Source organism: Phocoena sinus, chromosome 14 (assembly GCF_008692025.1).
Source record: "Phocoena sinus isolate mPhoSin1 chromosome 14, mPhoSin1.pri, whole genome shotgun sequence".
Taxonomy (NCBI): domain Eukaryota; kingdom Metazoa; phylum Chordata; class Mammalia; order Artiodactyla; family Phocoenidae; genus Phocoena; species Phocoena sinus.
The window spans coordinates 11,077,621-11,095,735 of NC_045776.1; the positions used below are offsets into that span (position 1 = coordinate 11,077,621).

General features: G+C 34.4%; 1 pseudogene; it reads right to left on the reverse strand.

The window, feature by feature from the left end:
- Positions 1 to 11,193: 11,193 nt before the first annotated feature.
- Positions 11,194 to 12,914, reverse strand: LOC116739282 (annotated as a pseudogene).
- Positions 12,915 to 18,115: the final 5,201 nt, after the last annotated feature.

Sequence of the window (18,115 nt, forward strand, 5' to 3'; positions counted from 1 at the left end):
TTTCACTTAGACTTGAGGAAAACCTCTGCTGCCTACTTACAGCTCCTTCACAATGTCCACTCTGGTTTCAACTTTTGACCTTCAAAGAGTTAATCTTTTAAATGATAATTCCAAATAGGAGAAGGTACAAAATAATTATTTGAATGTAAAAGCTTTTAACGTTTTCATCTTCTACCAAAACCAAAGAACACACTAGCTCCTTGGCAGAAGTTTCTAGTCAATAATCAATATTGAGGCTGCAAAGAACAAAGAGCTTTATCTGCGGGGTGTCAGGAATTGCAATTCAGGAAACACAAACTCTGGTAAAACCAAAAGTGTTCTAAGGAAGAGAAAGAGTCAGGGGCTTATAAAAAACTACCGGCTGTTAAAGTTGTCTGGCAGGAATTATGATTGACTCTATACAGGAATGGAAATATATTGCCTTAAAGGAAAGGCTGTCATGAATGATTTTAGGGTAAGTGTCCCATAAATATCTTGAGTTTCTGGAATATTGGGAAGATGTTCTGGACGTCTGCATTGGGACAATCAGCTGTTGAAGTTCACATTCCATCCAGGCTGAGCCATGCATAAGTCACACATCCTTGATGGCCTCCTGGCTTCATTTTAGGGAGGTCTCTTAGCCAAAGTGACTCCATTTTGATTTTCCTTTTACATCCTTAGCAGTACCTTGTAAGAGCCCTTTAAGTTGGAAGTTGAGGAACTTAATAGGTGGCAAGGGGAAGGGCCATGCTTCCTCTGATGTTAGAGCCTGTGGTCAATAGTCAGCAAAGCCTGGACATGTTCTTGATGTTAGTATACAGCCTTATAAGGACTGACTGTGTGCAGCATACTAAAATACAAGTATCAATAATACTTGAAAATAATTGCTAATAAAACATTAATAAATTTTAAATTTTGCATTATAAACCTTTACTTCCCAGATTAGGGAGTCCAATAATCACACTCTGGAGAGAAGCAAATTTTCTTTAACTTAATATAAGTTTTAGAATTTAAAAGCAGATTTTGTCAAAAGTTTGATTTATGGATCCTGTTTGAAAAGGCTGAAGATATAAAAAGTATCTTCATTTGAATATAAAGTTTATAGGAAATAACTATGTGTCAATCATTTTCCTAAATATTTGCTAGAAATATTTGCCAATGTAATACGTGAGGATATCTTATAAGAAAAATATTGAGTGTTTTGTGTTTCAGGACGCCTAAAGTAGCAGCAGATTAATTAAATTAAGGATGAGAATAACTATTCAGAATCTAGACTTATTATAATATGCAAAGTGGTAAACCTTTTTCTGTTTGTTTTAATATCTTCTTGCACATGAATGAAAGTATATTGATTAAACTTTGTCATCAGCCCTACAGTGTTTTGCTCTGCCTTTCCTTTCCCAAATTAATTTCTTTTTCCTGTAGCCCCATTTCATCTTCATCATTACAGATTTATTTTTGCATAAATGTTAATTTGATCCATCCTCCAACATTTCTTTGACATTTTGTACAATATCAGACTTTTTGCCCACGGCTCAGCTCGAACCTTATGTAAATATTTCTAAGTACATAAACCCTCAGAAACATATAACACTTAGAATTTTATAATATTATTATGACACATAATAATTAAATTCAAATCGTTATGTTTAACATTACATATTTTAGAAATTCTAAGCTTACATTCAGAAAGTCTGTGAAAACAAAGCCCAGAATAGCCCGTGTTGGCATTTATCACCATCGATTTTTAAATTAGCAGGTGTCATTTTGACTTGAGTTTTGAATACTGAATACTTGAATGTTCCTTGACTGAAATCACATGAAAATCTGGTTTGATACTCTAGAAATACAGCTCCGTATTAAGTGTGTGCGTGTGCCAGAAAGAGGGACAGAGGCAGAAAGAGAGAGAAAGACTGACTTTCATATTCACCTCTCCAAGGCAAGAATTCTACCTGGATTTCTTTACTGCGTGGAAGGAAGAGTGGACATCCTGAGGACGAGCTTACCCGAAAGAGAGTGGTCAGAAGGACTGAGCTACACGCTCAGATGTGCTTTTTATTCCTGTCTCACTGACCACATTATTACTCCTCCCTCATGGGGACTAGACGAGGGCCTTAGAGACCAACTTCCCAAGTATTCAAAAGTTCTTACTCTAAGAATAAAAACAGGAAGGCAAGAAGAGGGCAAAAGTAGTTCCTCCTATGCTGGGTATATGCTGTTGATATAGCTTCTATAAACTTTATTATAATACCTGAGCCTGATTTATAACCAAACCTCTGTGCTTCTCAGGCTGCTATAACTGTCTTACTAGCAACATCCAGGGGCTGCTATAAGACTCAAATGCACAGTTTAAGATTTGTCTTCCCCAGAGCAAACAGCATAATGATGCTACATAAACTACATATATTGGAATCTGTAATCCCTCAGATACATCTTCTTTTCACCTTAAACACAGAGTATGTTTACTTTAAAGATAAGAAAAAGAAATATCCTATAAAGTCATTCATCTTCTTTCCCCCTTGATTCTGAGATTTCTATTAAGAGATGCAGAGATTTCCAGATGATAGAAAGCAGTGTATACGATGTGTTCAACTTCAGAGTTACAGTTTAGTTTTCATGATGAAACCTTATAGATGGAAAATGATTACATAAAAATCATATGGAAATGTTTTCAGTGAAAGGAGACAAGATACTGGAAAGTAAAATTCATCATAATCAAAAACTTTTATCTGCAATCAGGAAACATCAGTAGGTAGGATAGAACTGAAGATTATATTTGATTATATTTTTTCACACATGGAGCCAGTTAATATGTACAAAAGTTGTTCCTCATTTTATACAAGTGGTTTCTTTGTCACTTCTCCTCCTTCTTGTCCTTGATTCCCTTCAGTAATGTCCATTATGAGGAAAGGAAATTAAAAGACTTATGCTATTGCAAAGGCTTGACATAAATTATACTTCTGAAAAAATGCCATGTTTTATTCATTGATACAAGCATTACATGACAAACTTGGAAGTCTCCTCAGTAGAATTTTTGAACTTAAAAGCTTGTAAAGAATAACCACATTGGTATTTGTTCAAACATTTGTATATAATTACTAGATTTCCTAATTGACTGTCTAGCTTTCTTAAATAACTGTGAAAATAATTCAGATGCATAAGGTTAAAGTGGAAACTTTTTTTAAAAAGAGATTGAGAAAGATTTACAAATAATGTTTACTTACTGGTTGATTGTGAGGAAGGGGATTATATGATTTCTGACCATAATTTATGTGATGAAAATAAAGGATCAAAATTCACTTAACTAGAAACTCTGTAGATGATTAAGGGAACATTACAATTAAGCCAGATGTGAAAATATCATATTGTTTTGTGTGATGTTTTTCCTTGGCAAGACCCATGACACAGTCAACTCATTTCAATATTGGCGAGTAAGTTTCAGCAAGTTTGAAAATAAGAAACTTATGTTTCATCAAGGGCAAGAATTCCCCCTTCAAGCTAGGAAAACTGAAGTCAAAAATGTTTAAGTGACTTACTCAAAGTCCAGGAACTACTTAGTAGCAGAGTCAAGAGTACAGCACAGTTCTCCTGATGCCACTGGTAGTCAGCAGTGTTCCCACCACAGGCTGTTATCTTAAGCCTGAAAGAGTACAAATACCTTTAAGCTGATGGCTAAGAAGGATCCTTCAGAATAGATTGTTATACTTAAACTAAGTACACTTCTTAATTATAGGTAAAGCATGTAACTTCCTGTGTTGCCAGCAGAAATCTCCGTTTTCTATCCTGAGACTCTCTTGGTGAATTATTCAGTTGTTAATTATGAGTACATTGATGCAACGGAACTCGTGTGTGGAGTGAGAGTTTTAGGAACCATAATCCGTTTGTAAGTGAGGCTTGAGGTTCTTTTCACATGGCAATTTACACAATAGTGGGAAAGATGGCAATTTTCCTTGTTAAACAGTGTGTATAGAGAGGTGTTGATGGAGATTTTTAAGGGAATTGAGCAATTCCAACTAGCTTCTTGTTGCTGAGCTCTTAGTCGAGGTCAGTAGACTGTGGATGTTCTATTAGAATAGGTAGCTTCCCTGACCCTTCCTGTCTCCTCTTTACCTAACCCCTGCTATCTCTCTCGACTCTAAATCTTCTTATACACCCCCACCACCACCACACACACACACACACACAACTCTCTCTTTTGCAGAGCTTTCTGCTCTTCTTTTCTGAGGTCAAAATGCTATCATTCTCTCTCTCTGAACCAAGTTATCTATGTGAAGAGTGTGCAATTTTTACACTAGTTGCATTTCAAGGATGTGTGAAATCTTCCACATAGTCTGGCCCAAGATCAGCAAGGCTACTTTGTTGTCAGCTTGTTCACGATGATTGATCTTAAGGAGAATTGTCTTCTATCAGCCAGAGAGGAGGATCATTTGGCTGATTTATTATTATGGCTCATCACCTTGAAAGTTTCCGTGAAAGAACTTTCTGTGTGACATGTAATCTCCAACAGTGAATGTATTTTACATGACATCTGCAGTTTGATACATACCTGGAATATAAACTGTTTTAAGATTTTAGTTAATGTTCTACACTGCACAAACTGCTGTTTTAGCATTTATTGCTGGTCATATTTTTCTGTCTTTAGTTGCTTTGGGCCTAGCTAGGTGATGTGGCATGATCAGCTTACTTTTCTAACACAATTCAGATGAAATCTGTTGCACATTGTTTAATTTAAGGTCTTTCACATAGATAGAATGTATCTAAAATTAGGTCGAAAATATGCAACTCTACAGAACTCAGACAAATTGAGTAGATGACCTGATCTTAAGAATAAATAATTCATCTCCCTCATAGACCAGCCATTATAACAATTCTCTTCAGGGCATTGTATCAATTAAAATGCCTTAATATTTGTTATATTCTGTTATATAGTTTCATGTAAAGGGATGGTTGATAATACATTTATATTAATCTGTTTTCACTTATTGCTATCAAAATACATAAATTATTTTAAAATAGTAAGACCTTATAAAAATTGTTACCAAAAGGCTGATACATAAAAAATTTAACATAGATAATTAGAGCTTTTCAGCAGAAAGAAATTTTAGGAGGCTAACTTTCCTGTCACATGGATGGAGAAACTGAAGACCTAAATAAGTTCACATAATGAGATACAGGGCCACGGGTGCAATGCACTTATAACATTTAAATAATTTAATAAATTATACTATGAATAATATATATGCAGGTATAATATACCCATATACATAAATATGTATATTATTCATAGTATATGATATATATTGTACATAATATACTTAGTGTATTTTGGTATATATAAAATAAAATGTATATAGTATATAATTTAATGTAATATATGTATCTATATATAATTGTAGAAACACAATTCACATTTCATGTATTGCTCTCATTTAATATATTTACATTGTACTAATATGCTCTACAAGATAAATGTGTTTGGAAAGGGAACCCAAGTCCAATGGATAAGCACTGTGTGAATATGGATACCTATTAGAAACAGCTCACCTCATTCTTTATTGTTTATTTCTAGTAAACATGTAACTCTTTCCTAAATTGCTCAGACCATTTGTTAATGATTAATTAACAAAATAAGTGATACCTTACAGGAAGGCAGACATTAATAGTTTGAGCTCTTTAAATTTTAATTATGCATTTTAAGTCATTTAAATCTAATTCTGGTATTCTACTGTACTTTAGTTGCAAATCAGTCTCAATTTCATTTCTAGCTATGTTTGCTCTGGTAAAAGAGTTTCAGGAATTAGAGTGTATCTATATTGAATATTAGTTGTTTAAACTTAATTTTTAAAATTTGATCTAAGATACCAGTGTGACTCAATTAAAGTTCAATTAAAGTCAGTGCAAAAAAAGAGATACACTTTTGACTATTGATGGACCACTTTTTTCAAAATTGAAAGAAGAGGAAATTTAGTCACTCTTCCAAAAATCAAGAAAACACTGTACTTGTTATCCACATTTTCAAGATCATTCTACTGTCTAATTATTTTTTGTCAGTTCTTAGACACCCAGAATATGTAGTTCATAAAAGGCCTTTGTGGAAAGTTAAACCAAATCCATTTGGATTTGAAAGAACAAACCAATATCATTAAAAGGGAGAATTTGATAACATGGAGAGACATTCAAGAAGAAGGGTCAGGATACTTTGGTGCTACTCCACATTTGAAACTACAGAAATTTAATTAGCTGCCTTCACACATATTTTTCTTATGTTAAACTTCCATGAAAAAATGAATTAATCATATATACAATGGAATATTACTCAGTCATAAAAAGAAATAAAATTGGGTCATTTGTAGAGCCATGGATGGACCTAGAGACTGTCATACAGAGTGAAGTAAGTCAGAAAGAGAAAAACAAATATCTTATATTAATGCATATATGTGGAATCTAGAAAAATGGTACAGATGAATTGGTTTACAAGGCAGAAATAGAGACACAGATGTAGAGAACAAATGTATGGACACCAGGGGGGAAAGTGGGGGGGTGGTGGTGGGATGAACTGGGAGATTGGAATTGACATGTATACACTAATATGTATAAAATAGATAACTAATAAGAACCTGCTATATAAAAAAATAAAATAAAATAAAATTCAAAAAAATGAGTTGATCAAACAGAGCTGATTTATTCTATATTTCTTTTTTCATGTGATTTTAAAGCATAGTCTCAAAACCATAAAAATATTGGAAATAAGAAACTGTTTCACAACTAGGAGCTTTATTGTATACTCTTGCACAATAAGTATTTCATGAAATTTTATTAGACTACAGTCCCCCTATTCTTTGGAAATTGTAGTTAAAACCAAGTTCAACATCATTTTAAAAATACACCAGATTACTGCATTTGACAATGTACAATCATAAATTCTAGCATTTATTGAAAAATCACTATACATTTCCAAAACCAAGAAATTGTGTTCTATGAACATGAAAAAAAATTATCAGTAAATAGAGGCAGAGGCTGAAAAAGACAGAAAGATGTAGTTGGGAGACAGGGACATTTAAGCACCTATTACAAATATGCTCAATTTTCTCAACATGTCAAAAAAATGAACATAATCAGAAAAAGGTGAATTGAAGTTGGCAAAAATTTCTCAATAGAAAAAGAAAAGAAAAAGTAGGTAAATTGGACTTCATCACATTTCAAAATGCCCTTCTCTAAAAAACAATGTTAACAAAATGGTATTTATATTATCTAATTATAGTTTCAATTTTAAAATACTGTAGAGTATGTTAATAATTGACATTTTAAAATTTATTTTTTCTATAAAAATTTTTTGCTAATATACATATATATTTTGATCTTCATAAAACTCAGGAACAGTTTACTTAGTATGAGCTTAATATTTTGCTTCTATATAGCATCTTCTCTGTGTATTTTCATCTGTGAGTAGTGTGCAGAGTTGATACATTTTGGTCCACAAGGCTAGTTTGTTCTTATCTATACCATTGTGTGAACCAGAAGTTCTTCAGTGTAAGATCTTATACCCTGAAAGATAGAGTACGTGAAGAATTTTAATATCCAAAATGATGGCTTCCAAATTATACCTTGTTTTTGTCCTGCCTACAAAACTTAATTTGGAAGAGTTTCCCCCCAAAATAACGCATCATACTACCAATTCACTCTTATTCCTTGCCTTAATATTGTTTCAGAAAGTTTCATCTGCCAAAAGATGAAAGGTGAAGATGCAGTGATCATCTGGCATCAGCATTTTTGGCTGATTGTAAAATGCATGGGCATGAAGTGCAGAAACACATGTCCAAAGTTCTATTTGGTTCAGGTAGTGTTATTATGAATGTCTGGTAAAAGTGGGGCAGGAAATTTGAAAGTATAGAGTACATTTGACCTAATTTCAGACAGTACAGTTCTTGGATTTTGATCAATCAATTTAGGTAATCTCTGATTTATTTAATTCCTCCTTGATTCTAATGGTAGGAAAATTCTAAGTCTTAGTCTCTGATACTCCTTCTTGAGTTTATCTCTTATTGTATGTTGTCAATGGGAAGTGTGTGAAAAAAAGCTGAAAAGATCTTTGGATGTATTTGTGGCCAGACATCATTTTATGCTAGATATTGCATCACTTTTTACTGTTAAAAGCAAGACATTTATTTAAAATATTTATGCATCTTTGAGTTTAGTATATCATTATCAGTGATAAATCTGAATTCTTTCAAGCTATTCTTGAAATCAAACTTTTCTCTATTTGTTTAAAATGCATCATATACTATTCTGGTCCATGACTTTTCAATTTTATTTTATTTTATTTTATTTATTTATTTATAAATTTTCAGCTTCTGATGCAATTGTAGAAGGAATCCTCGTATGGAAAAGAATCACTATATGGTTTAATAATATTAAAATTACATTATGAAAAGTTTCATACATATGTATTTCTTCTATTAAATTAAATGGGCCTGCAATGGCTAAAACATTCTGAATATATTACTTTAAAGAAATGTCTTGTCTTGCAGGTTTGAGTTAAGTATGTACAAAATTTCTTTGGAATAAATTTGCAAAATAAGTGTCTTTGGCACAGAATTTTGGGTATTGGACCTAATCATAAATTAGTGAATAATGACTATTGTGCCGAAACATTGGTAATACTATTTAGCCCTAATATGTCAGGAACATTTTGGCAAGAGACAAGAATGACTGGTTTTGTTGAACCTAGTTTGAATTGATTTTTTACAAAATCTCATCTTGATTTTCTTTTCCTATAATTATTTGTTTAGGTGATTTCACTCAAGTTTATTACAACAAAAAAATTGCATCAACAAAAATAAAATGACTTGTACTTATACAAATCTTGTTTCTTTGAGGAACCAAATGATATTGAAAATGCTTTCAATACTCTTGTTTCACATGATGTTCCATTTTGGATCATTCCTAACAAAGATTAAGTTTATTCAAAATAGACAAAAAATGAAAACTGTGGTCATGATCTTTTCTGAATCCTAACATTGAGATAAACTGTCTATAAAACTTTGCAGTTTTTTACATCAACATAATTTTCGAAATTGAAAACCCATTCTGAGAATTGCTAGAAATTTCTCAGGTTGACAAATGATGGAGAACAATTAAAGTATAACTGGCCGTGAGATTCATATGCATGGGCTCCATTTGGGGAAAGAAGGGCCTTAGCTGAAAAGGCCAACTGCTGCTTGCAATGCTGCATCTATGCCCTTTTGAAAGAATAACTACAGGGACAATTTCAAGTCTTCAGTTTTTATTAGGCTTGGATTCTGACACTGCTCTTCATTCCCAGTCTGGTAGTTTGAAATTATGTTTTATCTTTGTGTGTGTGTGTGTGTGTGTGTGTGTGTGTGTACATACATATATACATATACCTTCTATAAGTATATCTGAGTATAACCATGATGCACTAGAATGGCTAATGATACAATTTGCTCAGGGGATGATTATGATCACTTTCACGTCTCACACACACAGAACAGACTGCAAGCCACACTTCAGTTTACACACCTTTAGCCTTGAGTTTGTGCTTCATTTATCAAACTGCTACTCCACCAAATGGTACAGTGGCTCTGACCCAGATAACTAACTATGGTGAAACCACATAGAGCAGGGATGTCTGGATTATGCAAAATAGGCATCCAAAATATTCAGAAGGGAAATAACAACAGCAACAGTACGACGCCAGGCTCTTTTGGTACTAATCAAGTGTCTTGTTCATTGTTGCATTCAATCTGCACAGCAATTCTTTCTGGAGACATCATAGCTATCTGGCTACCGTATTTTACTTAAAGGACTAAATACTACAGAAATCTCATTCAGAAATGTTGAGTATTCTCCAGTTAATATTACCAGGTTAATAACTGCTTTTTCAGTCTTTCTAATCAAGCAAGAAGAGAGATATTTCATCCCTATGTTGCCAAGTTTCTCCCAAGTTCTGATGAGCAACTTGAATTTAAAATAGGTCTCCAAAGCCATGGATGAGGTTATATCATTTTTACAAACAGTTGCACTTCCAGCCAGTCAGGGAATATTTTCTTTTTTTTTTTTTGACTCCTACATTTTTAATAAATGAAAAGATACAAAACTCAATATTTATTCATATTTACTAGAGCTATGAGTATAATCATTATCAAAAAATTCTAAAATTAAAATTTGTATTCACCTCTCCACTTACTAATCTTATATTTATCAGTATTCTAACTAAGCAGAGCATGTAATCCCACATTTGTCTCAGGAGTTACTCCAAGCACTAGATATGATTGGATTTTCTGATAATGAAATGTTCGCACTTCATGAGGAACGAAGAAGTTCACCATGAGGCCTATCTTCCCTTCTCCTTCTAAGTACTTTCATTTCTCATGGTTACCTCCATACTGGGTAATGGTGGCACCATGAGAGACACGATAATCCATGTATTCTTGTAATACATACAGAGTTTTATTAAGAATTCCTGGAAAGGGTGACATTATGTTATATACTGTCAGAATACTTAAAAAAAATACAAGTCATTTACTTTTTAAACAAGAGAATCTGATTGAATTAAATGTGGGTTAAACTCAATGGACTCTTTAAATTGAACCTTAGTGATTTTCTCATTTGTACAAGAGTATCAAAATCCAAGGTCTTAACATCATGATAAATTGGCTAGAAACTCATCTCACTAAGAATGCGTAAGACCCTGAAAAGGTTGTCCTGTGACACCTGAAACATGTTCACAGCTGATTTATGCCAGAACAGAAGCTATGAAGAACTCTGAAGGATAGTCATCAGCTGTTAAGTGTTCTCATTTCCAGGTAAGTATACTTTTCCATTATGTGCTGCACTTACCAGGTAACATCAGTCTTGTTTGGACAGTCTTTTCTTCATCTTCCTTATTTCTTTATGTTAAGCTGATCAACAAATTTTTATAAGCACCCACAGATAACTGTTCTTTATTAGAACACTCATCATATTTAGGCCACTTCCTGAAGACATGTAGAGCAAATCTTAATGCTTTCACTGAGATATTTCCACTATAAATTGTAAAGGAGATAATTTTTTTCCTACACAGGAAATTACTTAGTATCATCAACAGTATGTATAGATGATATTATACATCAACTATACCTCAATTTAAAAATTTGAAACAAAACAGTATGTATGTTCTCAGATTTTCATAAGAGATGAGTAAAGTCCCTTTACTCACCTGCTTCCTAACAGTGACCCTGGACATTTCAGCTTAAGTCTTGAGGTACATATTCTTTTGGGTCTCCTCAATCTTATTCTCATATTTTGAATCTGGTAACAGAAAATAAAACAGGAAATTTATTTTATTTTATTATTATTATTTTTGGCCACACCACATGGCTTGCAGGATCTTAGTTCCCTGATCAGGGATCAAACCTAGGCCTGCAGCAGTGAAAGCATGAAGTGTTAACTACTGGACTGCCAGGGAATTCCCAGGACATTTTTTTTTAAAAAAACTGATTTAATCTTTGGTTTAATAACTCCAATGTTCTAGTAATGAAATGGAGAATACCCACTTATATACTAACTCACACATTCCTTCTCAACAGGGAAAATGTACTTGTCTAAAAAGGAGCATACTAGTTCATTATTTGTGTTAATAATGGAAACAGTAGAACATGTCTGAGAGTATCTTTTCAAGAGCTGCACTAGGGATGGGAATCCGATTTAAGATTTAGAATCTCAAACATCTGAACTGACACTATTGAAAAGCAGAAAAGCAAACAATGCTGACAGAAAATATTCTACATTCTCTCCTGTGGCTTTTATAACCTTTGAAAGGAAACTGGTGCCCACTGAAACTACCGATTTATACTAAAGGAGTATTGGTGTCTTGTGTCTTCTCCCCTGTTGAAAAAGTTCTCAGTAAATGCTTTGACTCCCTCACGATGCTGATGGGACTTTTTTCTCCAGCATGTTTTTTCCTATGTCTGAAAAGATTCGAGCTCTGACTAAAGGCTTTCCCACATTCATGACATTTGAAGGGTTTCTCCCCAGTGTGGATTCTTCGATGCTGAATCAGGATTGCACTTCGGCTGAAAGCCTTCGCACACACATCACATGTATAAGGTTTCTCTCCACTGTGGATTCTCTGATGTTGATTAAGGGCTGAGCTCCGACTAAAGGCTTTCCCAAATTCATCACACTTTTTTTTTCGAGGACGGTTTCCCTGTCTTCTTTCAAACTTTCTATCTTGTTCACAAGTTCCTCTAAATGTGAAACTCTGGGAAGCATTCATTTGAAGAGTATTAGAAACTTTGTGATGCAGTTCTTTGCCTGAAGAAGTCTTTTGCCTTGCAGCTGATTTCACATTTATAGTTCTGGTGTGTCTAACATTTTGTCTTAAGGTGTGAAGCTACTTCAATGCCCGCTGCAGTTGCTTTTTTGTGGGCTTAAGCTGGTTACGTGGTGTCTCCTAAGTGATTTCACAAGTTGGTAGCTTCTTTGCAAGCATGTCCTCATTTTGTCCAAAAAAGACCTGTTCAGCTGCCCTGTCATGCTCTTTCTCCAGCTCCTCCAGCATCACCATGGCTTCCTCTCCACTCTGTGGTCAGTTCTCTTGAAACCAGGCCTGCAGCTCCTCAGGCAACATGGCCAGGAACTGCTCTAGCACCAGCAGCTCCAGGATCTGCTCTTTGCTGTGCACCTTTGGCCTCAGCCACTGACAGCAAAGCTCATGGAGCCGGCTCAGGGCTGCCTGGGGCCCAGGTGACTCCTGGTAGTCAAACTGCCTGAACGGCTGGTGGTAGGTCTCAGCTATAGTAGCTGCTCCAGTGGCGGCTGGAGACCATATTAGGGGCCTGCCCTCTCTCTTCCACCTTCATTACCAGAATGCAGTCAGGGTCCCCTGAAATTTGTGGAAGGAGTTTTGAAGTCTCTCTCAATTTTGCAGACATTTGGACTGGGAATAGCTCAGGACTGCTAGGTTTTAATCTTCAAGAAGGTGAAACTCTCCTTATGGACATTCCTCCAGCCTAGGAAGGATGACCCCACCTTTTGGGGGAGAAGCTGGGGAAGCCAGGGAATATTTTCTTAATGTTACCTCCTATTCACAGCTTAAAACATGAATCAAAAAATCTTACTGTCCTAAAACTATCCAGAGCTATTCAAAATTATTATGAAAGTGAAGTTTATTTTAAATTAATTTTCCTTACCTTTTTATAGCAGCAGAATTTCAAAGACAATTTGCATTACACATTTCAAAATCAAGACATTTTAAGATGTCTACTTACTTAGGATGTTTTACATATAAAATTTTGGCAAAAGAGATGGTGGTTAAATGTGTTCAACTCATTTATCCTATGATTTCTTGGAAAGAAGTGACCACAACACTCACAAATTAGTGAGAATTGGGCAGTTTGGCCTAAATCTACACCTGGTACAAAACTGAAAAACATATACATCTGTGTTTATTTAGGATAAGAAAATTATTATTTTAGATGTTCAATTAAATAAAATGTTTATAACTTAACTGTGAATACTTCACAAGAATTAAATTTCCTCAGTTAATAATTTAAAATATTACACTTGCAATTCTACTTTTGTAACTTCCATTAATCGTTAATAATCCATTTAATAAAAGATTCTTAATGTTCAGCTCAGAAAATTTAAATAGGGCCCATAAACAAGTAGGATAAGAGATAAGAAAATGCATATAAGTTCCCAAGGATAGAATTAAGAACTGTAGCACTTTTGATTAGCATTTGCCTTTTTAGAAATAAGCGAAACATATACTAATGTGTTTCTCACAGGCCTGATCTTTCTTGGTCTATGAAAATGTATCACACTTATAATTCAGTAAAACATTTGTCTGTGTACACTTATATCTTCCCATTAGCTAAAGGAATGACAGGTGAAGATGTCAGTTAAAAGACTTTTATTACTGTAATTAGAATTAATTTTCAGCAATGAAACATTGTACACTCACTAATGTAATTCTATATTGATTTTAGCTATTAGACTTGTTTCTTCTGTCACAAGGATTATTTTAACTGTGTTTGGATGAATATACCTAATACAGGGTAACTAGGGTCTCCCAAAATAAATACCAGCAGATTACAAGGCAAAGGTAATATTTTAAATTGAATTTATGTAATGGCACTTAACATTTTCTTTATATAATACTTTACCCATGTGCATTCGCTTAAAATTCCTACCATAAATTCTAAAATTACAAATTAGCTTTAAGATTAAAAGGCAGAGATAGAAAATATTTTGCCTAATACAAATTATGGGACAGGAATAAAGTGACCACATTTATGTGCCTTAAATCAAACTTTCAACCACTGGTAGAAAAATCCTCAAGATTATTTTCACCTTCCAATGTACACATTGTTATTTCTAATCACCCAATCTAACTAGTTAGTGGTTCCTCTAACTCAATCATCCCATTTTGTCTACACTCTCCTGCCATATGTTAAACCTGGCTCTCACTGTTTATACAAATACTCAACATGTTTTACTTGCTTGAATCCTAGACAGTTGTATTATGCATGGGTCTCTTTCCTTCCTCAATGATATTTTACATTCCATATAGGCAAGAACCAGACCTTGTATACTGACTGGTTTTACAGTGAAACTGCACGTAAATTTCATTTCTAAAAGCAATATATAAGTGCATTTTTTTTGGCTGTGCCACACAACGTGGAGGACCTCAGTTCCCTGACCAGGGATTGAACCCACGCCCCCTGCAGTGGACACACGGAGTCCTAACCACTGGACAAACAGGGAAGTTCCTAAGTGCACTTTTAAACATCCTCATATCTGCAGTATCAATCAAAATGATGATAACGTTATCCAAGTATAATCATTACATCAATAACCTTCTTAATTCTACTTTTTAATAGTCCCATTGACTGATATACTTTAGTTTTAGCTTAATTCATTCTAAGCGTTGATCCTGAGAGTCAGTGTTATTTTTAGATGACTTGTCGACATTTTTCCTGAATACAAGTGCTGCTTTGCAACAAGAGGCTAAGCTTGTAAGTGCCAGTTTTTTGCTTTAAGAGAGTTCTCTAAAATGAACCTGAGCCTTGTATCAAATCTATGCAAGTGGCTATTTTATATTGAGAAACAACTCATACTATTGTCTAATTTTGCTAGCATTTCTCCTTTTTCAAACTCTTAGTTATATTCAATGGACTATCACATTACTCACAAAGAATAAAATAACAGCATAATGAATATAATGTATTTTTTCTTCAAAGTCAGCAGGATGCTAACATAATAAACTGATTATCTAATTCTGTAAACACAAGCTTATATGGTGAGTTAAGCCACCAATATGTAAACCTGTGTTGTTAGCACAATTAAATATTTGGTGTTTTAGACTGGATGAGATTAAACTTGTCTGGCTGAAGATTCCATTTGCACTTATGCAAACAACAGCATATCATCACCTAATATAACTAGCTTCAACATATTACACTAAAGTGAAGTAAAATTGTATATTTTATGTAGTTTTTTTGATAAATGTTACTTATAAGAAGAAGCTACAGATGAGTATTTCTTAACTTTTTAGATGAATTACAATTTACATAAAATAACTAACCAACTGAAGGACAGGAAATACATAATGGTCAGAGAAAATAAATTTCAACTAAGGAAAACAATTACATATTTAATTAAGGCACTTTCAGCTTAAAATGTACTGAATAATATTTAATCTTATTTCTCATTGTTCATAATCTTTTATGTAAGGATTATGTTTTGTTAATCTTTGATTCTCAACTTTTATCACCTATAACAGTCAGTTGTACTTATTTGCAGATACATGGATATTGTTTAAACTGAACAAAAGTAAAATAGAAATGTCTCTAAAAGTTTCAGAATAGAAAAATAATTTAAAAGTTTACTTATTATCTAAGTTCATTTGTTGAAGTATCTTAAAAATTTTTTTAAATATATAATTTATATAAAAGGCACATTAACTTTTCTCAGGACCCAGAATTATCCAAAATATTATTGATAAAAGTTAAATACATTTGAGCTAAATGGTAAATAATATTCTGATATCAATTATTATGAGACACATCCCAAACCTTTCTTAAAGAGGAACAAATTTAAATCATTGGCTGAAGGAATAAAGAGATGAATTCTTGAACATAACAAAGAAGTTGCCTTTTTGGGCTGTCAACCTCTTAAAGTTAAGAATCTATAATAGTTCAGAGCACTGTAACTCCAAAACATGTAAAAAGACAGGTTTTTAAGTGAAAGAGCTATCAGATATAACCTAGATGTTTTCTGGCAGATCCCAATTTACTAGATGATTAAATGAGTATACTCTATCGTCTCTTGACTAATTTAACTTGCAGCCCATAATGAATTAAAACTGTCAGAAATATTTCTGTCTAAAATACACTTTCTTTTTGGACTTCCCTGGCAGTCCAGTGGTTAAGACTCCGCACTTCCACTGCAGGAGGCACGGGTTCAACCCTTGGTCAGGGAAGATCCTGCATGCTGCACAGCAGGACCAAAAAATAACACAAAAAACCCACTATACTTTCTATTGTCTTTGCTTTGTAATCACTCAAAAAGCTCGTAAAATAGTAAAAATAAAAAGATCATTTAAATAATACACTTTCTTTTTATCTTTAAATATAAGTAATATACAGTTATTATAGATAATAATGGATAAGTGAAAAAAGAAGAAGAAAGAAAGAAAGAGGGAGGGAGAAAGGGAGAGAAGAAAGGAGAAAGGAGGAAAAGAAAGGTGGAGAGGAATAGGGGTCCAGGGAGAGAAGAGAAAAGTCACTATAATTTCTACCCTTGAGAGCATGTGTGGACTTTCTAATACATATCCTTCCAGAGGTTATCTGTGTATTATGAGAAGTGCATATTTTTGTGTGGATTAATATATCATAAGCTTTCCCAGGCCTACACACGCCCTGCACGTGCCTGTGGACTTCTATAATACCAGGAACATATCAGAGACTTTGTAAAGCCCTTTATGGACATTCTGTTTTTTATTTTATTTTTTCAAGTTTTTTGGTCAGCCCCTTATAAGCTCCAACTGGTAACACCACCCCAGGCAGCTGTGAGAATAAACAATCCCCCCTGAATGTTTTTGACGAAAGCCCTAGGGGTATGGCTGATCCCATCCAGCAAGTTCTGAGTCAGGTCAAATAAAGGCCGGCCCTGATAACGGAGCTTTCCTGTGAGGTACCAGAAAGGTCAAAAAGTGACAATCGTCTAGGGGTGGTGTTTTTGGAGAGCTCCAAACCATTCTTCACCTGCCCTAGGCTGCTGGTTTTTGGGCTGTTGGTTTTCAAGGCTGCTTCAGAGCTGGGGTAAAGGGGATGAGGTAAAGATGAGAAAACCCCCCACAAAGCTCACTGTTCATAACGAAATTCAGCAGTAGTTCTAGAATAAACATTCTGAGTAAATTGATTTTCGACCGTTTTTGCCAATGTTCACACTCCTTTTATAGAGGAGCATGTTTTTGGAGATTCTTACTCAAATCATCCCTGAAATGCTTCCTGTCCCTCAATATATTTTAAGGGTGTGAAGTGGTCCCGACCCCAAAATGTTGGAGAACAGAAGTCATAGATAGATACAGAGATGGTAATTAAATTTGGCTCCAGAATGATCTGAAAGAGTAAATTTGGTGACAGTGACTTTCTCCTCCTTGCAAAATGCTGTGCTCTGTTGAATAGCCAATCTATGCAATAATTCATTAATAACACACATTTTGGGTTATAAATATCTCATTTACTAATTGATCAAATCATATTGTTTTAGTCCAATAACCTGAAAATATCAATGTGTTTGAATTTAAAGAGACTGTTTTTGTTAGGTAAATATAGATACAGATTTCTCCATTTTGTTCCCACAGCTGTTATTGAGAAAGCATGTCAAAGGTAGACGCTTCTCAGGCTCTCCTGGTGGTGCAGTGGCTGAGAGTCTGCCTGCCAATGTAGGGAACATGGGTTCGTGCCCCGGTCTAGAAAGATCTCACATGCCGCGGAGCGGCTGGGCCCATGAGCCATGGCCGCTGAGCCTGCGTGTCCGGAGCCTGTGCCCCGCAATGGGAGAGGCCACAGCAGTGAAAAGCCCGCGTACCGCAAAAAAAAAAAAAAAAAAAAAGATAGATGGTTCT